Here is a 13,556-nt window from a genome sequence, read left to right as displayed (position 1 = left end):
ATCATATTCAAATATGAGTATCAAATATGATCAACAGGCTTTTGAGGAAGGTTTATTTGTTCATCTCTCAATCATCACTGTATTGCATTACATTATGTTTTAAAACTGCATTTAAATATCATCTTAAGACATATTATTGGCAGATATAGATATTGATATATATTTTATGTCAGTATCTTAATACTGTTATAAAGATCTCATTGATTTACAAGAATCAGAATTTCATCTTACTTTTATGCCATATAAATACTGTATCAGCATCTGCAGCAAATTGCATATTATTGCTCAGTTTGGGCCTCTGAGTAAATCTGAGCTGTTTTTCCCTCCTCGAGTATGAGCTCAATATTCTCATATATATAGTGCTTATATAATTGAGCAATAAAATAATTAAGTTATAAAGTATTATTATGCGTATATAAATGTATAATAAAAGTGTATTTATTTATATAAATATTATTAAAATATTATTACCTAAAATGGAACTATATGAGAGGTTGGCAATGCTTTATTATAAGCTACGCCGTTGTTGTTGTTGTAGTTTGGAATGTAGCGCCCTCTAGCGGCAGAAAATCTTGCATTTATTGTACCTTTAAAGGGCACCTATTGTAGCTGCCTGGTTTAAAAAAGGTTGGACTCTTCGACTGATGATTCTCACATACTTTATTTGAATGTCCGTCATCACATACGATCACCGTTGGACACCATTGACTCGTTGAGAATCAACGTAAAAGCTTGTACAAAAGAAAACAAAATACCAAAATGAATAAACCTTGAAATAGACATACATCAAAACCACATAAGTAAAGATTAAATGACTTAAACATACCTAAACATTATACAAAACAACCAACAATTAATCTTAATAAAATTTTTTTTAAAAAAAACAAAGATAGCAGGAAGTCTATAACCGTACCTTGTTCTCCATTTAAACCAGGAGCTAAATCCTTTTAAACTCCTTGCAAACCGTAAACCTTTGATGATACCACAACCATGTACGTCTGGGTCTCGTTCCATACTGAAATGTTTGGACCATATGCGCATTATATCCGCTCACGCGGGCGAACGTCAAAATAAAAGACCTCCGTTACCATAACACAAATGAAACCCAATATAAAAAAAATAAATAGATACCATACAAAAATAAATAAATAAATTTAAGGACTATATTATTTACATTTCAAAACAGACAATATAACAGTCATTAACACTCCCACCAAATTATGAGTGCAAATCTCATACCAAAATGTACAAGCACGAATAATTTCCTTTTATCCCCATTTATGCAAAGTTATTTTTTTCTTGTTTTTCACCCTTTTCTATTTTTTTTTTTTTTTATTATTTTTTTTTTTTTACAACTCAACCAACATTAAAAATTCTAACCCATGAGTTAAATTAAAATGATACTCATTGACCTTTCAATATCTCAATGGGAAATGTTCGAATGAAGAACACTAATGTCCCTCCATTAGTAAAATTAATTTTTGCACTGGTCTTTCAATTATGGACGGTTTGTTAACACGCTTGCCTTTTGCATTAAGCTTTGGGTCGCCTAGACAAATCTTGGCTCTTCTTACAAGCCCGTCGTCACTAGAAATAATTTCCTTTATTCTGCCAAGCCTCCATTCGTTTCTAGGCATTTCCTCTTCTTTGATGATAACAAGGTCATCAACTTGAAGATTTCTCTTAGACATGTTCCACTTTTGTCGGGCGGCTATATTTGCAAGATACTCTTTGCGCCAGCGACTCCAAAATTGTTCCGCTAAATACTGCACATGTCTCCATCTTTTTCGTGCAAATACATCCTCCCTGACGAAATTTCCTGGTGGAGGCAAAGCAGTAGTCGATTTTAACGTAAGCAGATGATTTGGAGTGATTGGTGCTAGACTTTGAGGATCAGTCAGGCAATCAACAGTGAGCGGCCTATTATTCACAATAGCCATTGCTTCATACAAAAAAGCTCGTAAGGAGGAGTCATTTAACCTTCCCGGATGAAGTGCAAGAGTAGCATTTAGCACAGATCTGACTGTTCTAATTTGACGTTCCCACACGCCGCCAGCATGACTTGCATGCGGTGCATTCATGATAAAGTCGCACTGCTTCTCTGATAAGAAGGTTTTCACTCTTTCCACATCCATTTCCTCAAGTGCATTCTTTAACTCATTTTTTGCTCCCACAAAGTTACTTCCTTGATCGGACCTTAACTGCTGCACAGTGCCTCTCATGGCAATAAAACAACGTAGAGCATTGATGAAAGAATCCGCTGTCATATCAGTGAGCATCTCAATGTGTACAGCACGGGAACTGAAACAAGTAAAGAGAAGACCATACCGTTTATGAACACTTCTGCCCTGCTGGATAAGAAACGGGCCAAAGCAATCCATGCCCGTATATGTAAACGGAGGCGATGGAACCACTCTCTCCATGGGGAAATCCGCCATTTTCTGTTCTTCAACTGGTCGCCTGTGCTTTCTACAAACAATACAACTCTTAATACAGGATGTCACAATCTTGTTGATTCCTGGTATCCAAAAGCCATTAGATCTTATCTCATTTACAGTAAATCCTTTGCCTTGGTGCGCAACTTTATTGTGAAAGTGAGCAACAATCATTTCTGTGATCTGATGATTTCTTGGAATTATTATAGGATGTTTCACAGAATCTGGAAAGGTTGAGCGGCAAAGTCTACCTCCCACCCTGAGTAAACCGTCTTTATCCATGAAAGGGTCAAGAGAGTACAATGCACTCCGAGATGAGATATTTCTTCCACTCTTAATCACTTTCAGATCATCCTTGTAGGAAGTATCTTGCAGACATTTGATTATGTGAAGTTCTGCCTTTTGTCGCTCGGACACAGTACTGAGATGATTAGATTTGTCTTTGCTAGCTCTCCTTAGAAGACGAGCTAGAGCTCTGATTGCTTTTGACCAAGAAGAAAACTTTGAAAGAAGGTCTATCAAGCTCAGATTCCTTGTGCAATCAGTATTCAAAGTACAACATATTTTTACCTCTGGATCTCCAAGCAGAAGTTCAGGAACATGTTCTTCTGGTACAGACATTTCTTCATCCCACAAGAACTTAGGACCAGTGAACCAGTTTGAGGTGAGTAACTCCTTCGCTGTTAGACCTCTGGATGCATGATCAGCAGGGTTTTCCTCTGTTGGAACATATTTCCACTGCTGGGGAGTCGTACTGAGATGTATTCTTTGCACTCGATTGGCAACAAAAGTGTGAAATCTGCGTGCCTCATTACTTATATATCCCAATACTACTTTAGAGTCTGTCCAAAATGTCTCCTTGACAACAGCATAATCCAGTTCTCTCTTAAGCATACTGCTCACTTTAACAGAAACGACGGCAGCTGTTAACTCTAATCTGGGGATTGTTGTAACTTTAAGAGGTGCAACTCTTGATTTCCCGACAACCAGTGCACAGTGAATATCTCCATCCTCATTTTTAAGTCTCAAATATGAACATTGACCATATCCATGGACACAAGCATCAGAAAAGTGGTGCAATTCAATTTGAATAGCTCTTCCGAAACTAGAGGGTGCATATGTTCGTGGTACATCTATTTTCTGCAGATGGTTTAAATCTCGTCTCCATCGCTCCCACCTTAAATTCAGTTCATTTGATAGAGGGTCATCCCATCCACTGCCACGCTTGCATACATCCTGCAGTATCCCTTTTCCACTCAACAGCACGGGTGCAATAAGTCCCAGAGGATCATAAACGGAAGCAACAGTAGACAAGATGCCACGTCGAGTAACAGGTTGATCTTTTAACTGAACTTTAAACTTGAAACAGTCCGATTCTCTTTCCCATTGTATGCCAAGAGTTCTTTCCAGGGGTAACTCATCAAATGAAAGATCAACATTCTTCACATCAGAGATTCTTTCTGAGATGGGAATGCTATCCAGCACTACTTTACTGTTTGACACAAATTTGTGGAGCCGCAGGCCACCTATAGCACAAAGCTGCCGTGCCTCATCTGCAACTTTAACAGCTTCTTCAGCATTCTCCACACTGATCACTCCATCATCCACATAGAAATTTCTTCTCACGAACTGTGAACCTAGTGGATACAACTCGCTGTTTTCAGTTGCAAGATGTTTCAAGCCATAATTTGCACACCCTGAGGATGAGGTGGCACCAAAGAGATGAACCTTCATATGAAACTCACTTGCGGGCTGGTTGAGATTGCCATCTTTCCACCATAGGAAGCGCAGGAAGTCTCTATCAGATTCGTTGACATGAAACTGGTGGTACATTTTCTCTACATCACACATGAGTGCAACGGGATGTTGACGAAATCGAATTAAGATGCCAATTAGACTGTTTATCAGGTCGGGACCTTGAAGCAGGAAATCATTTAAAGAATACCCCTTATACCTGGCAGAGCAATCAAACACTACCCGCAATTTATCTGCCTTTTTTGGATGGAAGACACCGTGGTGCGGTATGTACCAGGTTTCTCCCTCCTTGCCGTTGTCACGTACTTCCTCCGCATCTCCTCTCTGCAAGATTTCATTCATGAATTCAGTATAACGTTTTTTATACGTCTCATCTTTAGTCATCTTTCTTTTGAGATGGTTGAGTCTGATAATGACACCTTGTTTATTGTTTGGTAAGTTAGGCCTCACTTTAAAAGGAAGTGGCATTTGGTAATGGCCATGAACATTCCTCTGTATACCTTCCTTTAATTTTTCGAGAAAAAGGACATCGTCCTGGGAAACCTTTGCACTCTCTTCTTCAGTATCTTTAAAATCACTCTCAAGGACACGAATGACATCACCTGGCGTGATAGAAGGGAGCTCCTTAACCGCAATGCGGTGACACAATCTACTGATTTCAGGTAGATCAAGGTGTGGTGAAGAACAACCTACTATGCTCCATCCTAAGTCTGTCCGAATGGCGTAGGGTTCATCATCTCCTCCCACTATTACTTCTCTGGGGATCATTGACCTTGAGCAATTGTAACCTATTAAGAGAGCAACATCACAGTTCTGCAATGGAGGTATCCTGTCCGCAATGACGGTGAGATGATTCCAGTTTTTAGCGACTTCACAAGTTGGAACATGACTACGATTAGCTGGTATGCAGTCTTTGGTGTAAGCAGGTGGTAAATCAATATAATTACCAGATTCATATGCTCTCACTTGGAGTCCTGATACTCTCTCACTCTGCAGGATGGTATCTTTTCCAAGCATGGTGGTAAGCTTCAATTTTACTGGAAACGTTGTTGCCTGTAGAGCATCGCTCACTTCTCTGTCAATAAACGTAGTATCACTCTGAGAATCCAAAAGTGCATATATCAGTTTCTCACAACTTGGATTTTGTTTTACAGATACCCAGACAGGTACAATCATTGAAGTATAAGTATTTCGCTCTTCCACGTTTACACTCAAAGTCACTGCATTCATTGTACCATCAGGGTCACTTTGAGTCTGAACAGCAGAAGATAAAGTCTTTACCACTTTCACAAAGTTGTCGTTGTGTAAACTAGTTGGATGCTTCCTTTTACAGGTATTACAAGTGAGACGATAACGACACTCCTTTGCACTGTGACTAGACTTCAAGCATCCATAGCAAAGCCTCTTCTCTTGGATAAATTTCCGTCGCTCCTCCAATGGTTTACTGAGAAAGCTGAAACAATTGTCAAGTTGATGGTTATCTTTCTGGCAAAGCATACACAACATTTTATTCACTCGTTTGACAGCTTTTTGACTCTCGATGTTTGCGTGAGTAGTGAAAACTCTAACTCTGTTTCTTGTAGTTGTTTTCAGATTTGCCTTTTCAGTGACAGGTTCTGCAACGTGAAGGGCATGAAATGAGGTAACTGGGTTGCATGCAATCTCTGCTTCAGTAGACACAAAGGCAGCAAATTCTTTAAAACTGGGATACTCGTGACTTTCAGAGAGAGATTGCGTAACTCGACGATTCCATCTGCTAATTGCCCAATCGGGTAATTTCAGCACAAGTTTCTGATTTTCTTGGTAGTCATTTAAAATTTGAAGGCCTTTGACATGTGGCATGGCACCTTGGCATGCATTTAAAAAGTCAGAGAAGGTTTGAAGACCAATGGCATCCTTTTGATGAATTTTAGGCCAGCTTGCCAGCTTTTCTCTGAACGCTTTTTGTATCACGAATGGTTGGCCATAACGATCGTTCAGTCTGCTCCACGCATCTTTATAGGCTTCATCATCTGTTCTGAAGAATGTTCCTTCCAAAGCTTTCCTAGCAGGACCACTCACATATTTCTTGAGGTAAAACATCTTATCAGCAGGAGAGACAGTTTTCTTGTCAATAAGTGCAATAAAGGATTGCTTAAACTCAATGAAATGAATGGGGTCACCGACAAAAACAGGAGGCTCTGGCACCGGCAACTTACTCATGGTCAGGCCATCTTGAAATGCTTGAACAAGAAGCGGTATATCAGTTGCTGATGCTTTAACTCTCTCCCTTTTAGTTTCATGACACACTCTTTGAAACGTTTCTTGCCTTTTCACATTTGTTTGAGAGAAATCTGATTCTGATCCGTTTATACTGCTACAATCTTTGGACAAGTTAGTCTTTTCTTTCTCAACCTCTTGATTATAGACTTCTAGTTTAGCTTGAGCTGCTTTCAGATCCTTTTGTGCTTTAATCTGCTCTAGTTCCTTCAACTCGACGTCAAGAGCCCTTTTATGTTGTTCTTCTAACTGCTTTATCTTTTCTTTTTGCTTTGATTCTTCTAGCAAAACATTATATGCAGCTTGCTTAGCTGCCACTTCTGCTGCAGCATCTACACGTTTGGCTTCTAAGCTTGATACAACAGAGCGATGACTAGAGTAATTACTAGTTTTCTGACTAACTCGTGAAACCGTTGAACCAAAGATTGAATGGGCATATTGATGGTCTAATAAGGTACGAAGACGACTTCTCTCCCTTTCACCATCAAAATCTCCATCTAAACCTGTTATTCTTTCATAAATGATTTTAATGATGTCAGCTGTAACTGCTTCACAAGCATCCATTTTTCTCCTCATTTCAATAGCAGGTGATACACGCTCTCTAAAGTCTTTGTAAGCACTCAGAACTTTGTTTTTGGCCGCCTCCAAAGTATCAATCAAAATAGCTAATTGAGTCCCTAGTGCGTCTGATTTAAGATGCTCACGTGCACTACGAGCTTCTATTTTCCATTGATTATATAAAGATACAACCTTTTTCTCCTTCTTTGATAGCTCTTCTTGCTGATACGCTAACATTTTTTCAGTAGGGACATGCGTGCGCTTTGAATGGCGTGTACTCTCACTTTGAGTTTCTACATGATGGCTATCAGCTTGCCTATCTGCCTCCTTTGCACCTGCATCTGATTTTGACATTTTCAGTTCACCAAATTACATAACATTATTCACATTTAAAATTCAAATCAATTTGTTAAAGTATGTTCAGCAAGTTCACTTTAACCACATGTGCTGAAACATAACCCTTAAAAGTGAAACTCGTTTGATACACTTTAGTCCTTTAGTCCATTAATAGACGATCTACACGCGGCAATGTCCATTCAACCTTTAAATCAGACACGATAAATGAGAAAAGATTTCTCTTCAGAGTTCATTTCATATCTTTGTCTTTGGTACTCACTGCGATCCACCAAACAATTTGGAACAGTTCACTTCCCTTAATCAGTTCATTAAATCGCTCCAACTGCTGCCCGTAGGTTTGTAGAGCCGTCCGCTTGAACTTCACTTGAAACTTGATCCATCTAGAAAACAGTCAATCACCTAGTCCACGACGAGCGCGCCGACATTAAAGTTCCTCCATCAACCATGGCGTTCCTTGAAGCAATACAGCGGTTTGATGATGGCAAGCTTTTACTGTAGCTGCCTGGTTTAAAAAAGGTTGGACTCTTCGACTGATGATTCTCACATACTTTATTTGAATGTCCGTCATCACATACGATCACCGTTGGACACCATTGACTCGTTGAGAATCAACGTAAAAGCTTGTACAAAAGAAAACAAAATACCAAAATGAATAAACCTTGAAATAGACATACATCAAAACCACATAAGTAAAGATTAAATGACTTAAACATACCTAAACATTATACAAAACAACCAACAATTAATCTTAATAAAAAAAAATTAAAAAAAAACAAAGATAGCAGGAAGTCTATAACCGTACCTTGTTCTCCATTTAAACCAGGAGCTAAATCCTTTTAAACTCCTTGCAAACCGTAAACCTTTGATGATACCACAACCATGTACGTCTGGGTCTCGTTCCATACTGAAATGTTTGGACCATATGCGCATTATATCCGCTCACGCGGGCGAACGTCAAAATAAAAGACCTCCGTTACCATAACACAAATGAAACCCAATATAAAAAAAATAAATAGATACCATACAAAAATAAATAAATAAATTTAAGGACTATATTATTTACATTTCAAAACAGACAATATAACAGTCATTAACACCTATTATGCCCCTTTTTAGAAGATGTAATATTGGTCTTGGGTGTCCCCAGAATGCATTTGTGAAGTTTCAGCACAAAATACGCCACAGTTAATTTATTATAACCATTTGAAAATGTCATTTTTGGGGCCTGTTTTAAAAAGAGCTGTTTTGTGTGTACCACTTTAAATGTAAATGAGCTGCATATCCCCGCCCTGCTGCTGGACCTAGATGATGAAGAGACTCCGGCACAGAATAAACACGAATGAGAATGGACTAAACGTATCGGAATGGTTATTTGATACATTTCTGTACTTACAAAGTTTTAATCGCATCCCTTTTGCCATTATGGATGTGCAACACACACACACACACACACACACACACACGAACTGTGATAACGTTCGCGCAATTTTTTTAAACTACACACACACACACACACACACACACACACACTACTGTGAAGTACAAACGAATTTTTTATTTATTTCTTAAGGGGAGGGAGATAGACGTTTATATAGCCTACTGTCTATGGAGATAGAGCAGACCTTAATTTATTTACATTTGTAAATGCTGCAAAAAATGCCTACGTGACATAAAACTGTCTGACGTTGTTTGTTGAGACATCCTATGACGACGACAATAAATAGCTTTAGACGCATTTGTTGTTGAACTTGCTGACATCGATTGAAATGACTATTTGCTCAAAAATCATAAAATACACTTACTTTTTCTGGAGGTGACGTTGGATCGCGAACTGTAGGCAACGATCCACACTCTAGGATTAACTTTGACCCTCGTTCACTAAACACTAAACAGTCAGTCAGAAAATGAATCTCGTATTTAGGAAGTTTAAGTGGTGCCTTTTCTTCATAAATAAACTCCATCCGCTGCGTTTTCAGTGGCTCTGATGTCAGTGAAGACTAGTATGTCCATTCTTACATCCCACAACACACTTCTTAGGAGACATTACCGGCTGTCGCTGAGGATGCAGATCACCGAGGGCAGGGTCTATGCCAAAACCAGATGTCAATCAAATCACGTCGGTGGGGCTTAGCTCATTTCTACGTCACAATGAGGAAAATCTAGAACAGGGTGTTCTGAGACAGTGCTTATGATTTATTGAGATAGTAAAAAAACTACTGGATGGATTTTTATCATTCTAGGGTGGTTTTGCTCACACACTGCCAACACACATTTATGTTCAAACACCATGTAAAAGTGAATTTTGCATAATAGGTGCCCTTTAACTTAGATGCACTCGCTAACTGAGATGCCATTTATCCTTGCTGATTATACTTATACCAGTATTCTAGTAGGCTACTGCCATTCAATACTCCGAACCAGAAAGATTAAAAAAAAAAAAAAAAAAAAAAAAGTATTTACAAAGATGGAACACAAACTCAACCACCATCAGCAGATCAAAGTAAGTCTTGATTTTAATCTTATAGAAAATATGATCATAATATACTTTTATATATATTATATTTTTGACTTTTTATCTCATAATTATAACTTCCATGTAATAATTATGATTTTTAAGCTCATCATTTTGACGGTTTATATCATTATTATGAGTTAATATATCATAATTTCAACTTTAATCTTATAGATTTGACTTTTTATTTCATCATGATCATGATTGACTTTATGTTATAATAATTAGCTGTGTTTACCCAGTCTAGAGAATACAGTGAACAGAACTGTCAGATATCTGGCTCATGCATGACGACGTGTATGTGGTTCTTTTTTTGATGTACATTACACACCTTTTGACAAGTTAAAATCTGATCTTGCTTGTTCTCTGAATAATATAGTTGGTTTTGGTTTCAGTTTATGTTATTGTGCCATGACACTTACTGATACGTGAGGGCTTTTGTTTTTAGATGATAATATTTTTACAGTGTCATGTATCTACTCACAGGACAGTAACATCAACACCAGTTTGTATCTCTGGTACCTCTTTTATTACAGTGAGTTACAGTTCATGAATAGTTAGCTTGTCAGTGAGCAGTCATGTCATGCTATTGGTTATCCAATTCTGATAAGAGAGCTGGATAAACTTCCTAGATTTATACCAAGTTATTCTGAAACATGTTTGCATAGAACTAGCCTGTGGTTTGTAACATTCATGATCATTAAAATGGCTCCACTGGTGTAAAAATCCATATGTGATGAGTATACATTTTTGAAAAACATTGGCATCTATAGTTAGTGATTAAGCATTATATTTTTAAAAAATCCAATCATCCAATTATTGGGTGATCAGAAATATGGTCCAACTAGTTATGTTTGGGTAATCAGAAATGAGACATTTAAAACTACATTGGACAGCAGCAAGCTGTTCATTTCACATGAGAAGGGCATAGAAGACTTGAAGGAAGGGTTGAAGAGCTTAATAGATAACATTGTATACGTCAATACAATATAAAAACTTGCGAAACACTTGAGACTTTTTTTGATGACTGTCAGCAGCCACATGCAGGAAACTTTAGTCATTTAGTCATTTGATTTCTTTTGTTTCATCTGTTATAATTTATTTAAAGGTGCACTCAGTATTTCTTAATCTACCAAACACTTGTAATTGACTTCAAATATAGAGTACATCTAAAATGACAATGCTAGTGAAAGCTATGCTTGTGTGCGATGCTGCATTAACAAAGCCAATATACTGATCTACTATTGAAGCTGCCTCTGCTGAGCCCAGATTTAGACTGTATCTCCTATAGAGCTTTAAAGCTACAGCTGATCTCACTTATGATTTTCCTAAAAAATGAAGATTAAAAATCATAAAAGTCCCATATGCTTTCATTGAGGGGGTCAAAACTTTAACACAATAACTCTAATAGAGTATTTCAGCTTTGTCCACCATGTTAGCAACATAATTCATGTTAACAAAATTCGAAATCATGTTAGCGACATGTGAATTCATGTCAACAAGTGTGTAAAACATGTTAAATCATGATAGCAACATGTCAATTCTTGATAACAAAAATGTTAGCAGTGGTGTTATAACACGTTAATTCATGCTAGCAATGTCTTTCTTTCTCTTTCCACTTTTAAAACATTCATACGTCTTTGTAAAGCTAACATCAAAGTTTCTTCCAATTGAACTTTACTCATCTAGTTGTCATCATAATGTCCAAAACCAGTGCCTGCTATAGAGCAATTACTGTGTACTTAAAGGGTTAGTTCACCCAAAAATGAAAATTCTGTCAGTAATTACTCACCCTCATGTTGTTCCAACCGCGTAAGACCTTCGTTCGTCTTCGGAACACAAATTAAGATATTTTTGATGAAAAATGAGCCAAGTCTGAATCCTCCATAGGCTGCTATGTGACCGAAACTTGCTGGCCCAGAAAAGTTATTAAAGAGATCGTTAATATAGTCCAAGTGACTCTAGTGGCTCAATCTTAAGTATATCAAGCGACGAGAATACTTTTTGTGCGCAAAAACAAACAAAAATAACGACTTTATTCCACTATTCATTTCCTTCTCTCTGGACCTCTAGTTGATTCGCGTAGTGTTTTTGCGCTGCGCGTCTGTGTACACGTCACCACGTAGGCTCACTATTGGCCGACGCCGGTCATGTGTGTGATGCGTGATGACGTGTACACAGACGCGCAGCGCAAAAACACTACGCGAATCAACTAGAGGTCCAGAGAGAAGGAAATGAATAGTGGAATAAAGTCGTTATTTTTGTTTGTTTTTGCGCACAAAAAGTATTCTCGTCGCTTGATATACTTAAGATTGAGCCACTGGAGTCACTTGGACTATATTAACGATCTCTTTAATAACTTTTCTGGGCCAGCAAGTTTCGGTCACATAGCAGCCTATGGAGGATTCAGACTTGGCTCATTTTTCATCAAAAATATCTTAATTTGTGTTCCGAAGATGAACGAAGGTCTTACGCGGTTGGAACAACATGAGGGTGAGTAATTACTGATAGAATTTTCATTTTTGGTTGAACTAACCCTTTAAGATTGAAGAGGGTGTGGCTCAAGTGTTCCCAGATTGAGCCCTATTTGTTTTACAGAACAACCATGTCTGACAGAAAGGCCGAGATCAAGAATGGACACGTCCGTGGAGATGCAATAACATCGAGAAGGACATCGCTGCCTATATCAAGAAGGAAAATAACAATGTTCCAGTGTTTGTTTGTTTCACTTTCTATTTACTGAGACAGTTGAGAAAGAATAGAAAGTCATGGGGGAGACAGAGGGAATGAGGTGGAAACAAGAAATTACCAAAGTTTCTCTCTGTCCAACACAGTGTGAAATCGCTGGTGTTTCTGACGTCACAAACTAACTTGTAACCAATCAGATCAATGTGTGATCGTCAACCAGTGGATCTCTGAGCTGAGTGAGTGAGTGGAGGCGGGGCTCATTTGCATATTCATAGAACCGGTGTCAAGTTACATTCAAGCTATTTTAAGGTATGACAGATTTTTTTTAAAAATGTTTTTAAATATGCTATTTTGGTGATAGAAGATGAGTTTTAAAGGAACACTCCACCGTTTTTTTAAATAGGGCTTATTCACCTTATTTCCTTCATTTAGATAGGTGGGCAAAAGCATTTTTGTCTCAGTGCATGCATTGTCTTAGTCTGGCAGCGCCGCCGCTAGCTTAGCTTAGCTTAGCATAATGAATGGAATGCTTTGTTGCCGGATAGCATGTCCTGAGTAAAAGTGATCCATAAAAAAATGTACTACTTGTGGCCTGCGCAGAGATAACACGCAACACCACTTCTAGAGAAATATCTCTGCGCCCAAGTAGCAGTGCTTCTGTGCTTCACCCCAATATAGTCCCAAGTCAATATCTGCCTAGGAAATCGTCTTAATCTGCATTGCTATTTGTACTCGTGAATACACAGGCCACAGGTAATTCTATTTTTTTTTTTTTTTTTCTCAATAAAAATTGTCATTAAAGTATAGCAGCAAATATTTGTTTATTAGAAATGTTTGTAAGGAAGTAAACTGAAGAGAAGAAAGTTATGAATGTTATTTAATATCTTTATGGCCTATTATTATTATTATTATTTATGGTCAAATTGTCACAGTGTCTGGTGGTTCCCTGGGTTAAACACTAGAGGTCCTCAGTTTTCACGGTGTCTATGCAT

This window comes from Rutilus rutilus (assembly GCF_951802725.1).
Source record: "Rutilus rutilus genome assembly, chromosome: 19".
NCBI classification, from domain to species: domain Eukaryota; kingdom Metazoa; phylum Chordata; class Actinopteri; order Cypriniformes; family Leuciscidae; genus Rutilus; species Rutilus rutilus.
This window is presented reverse-complemented; position numbering follows the sequence as displayed.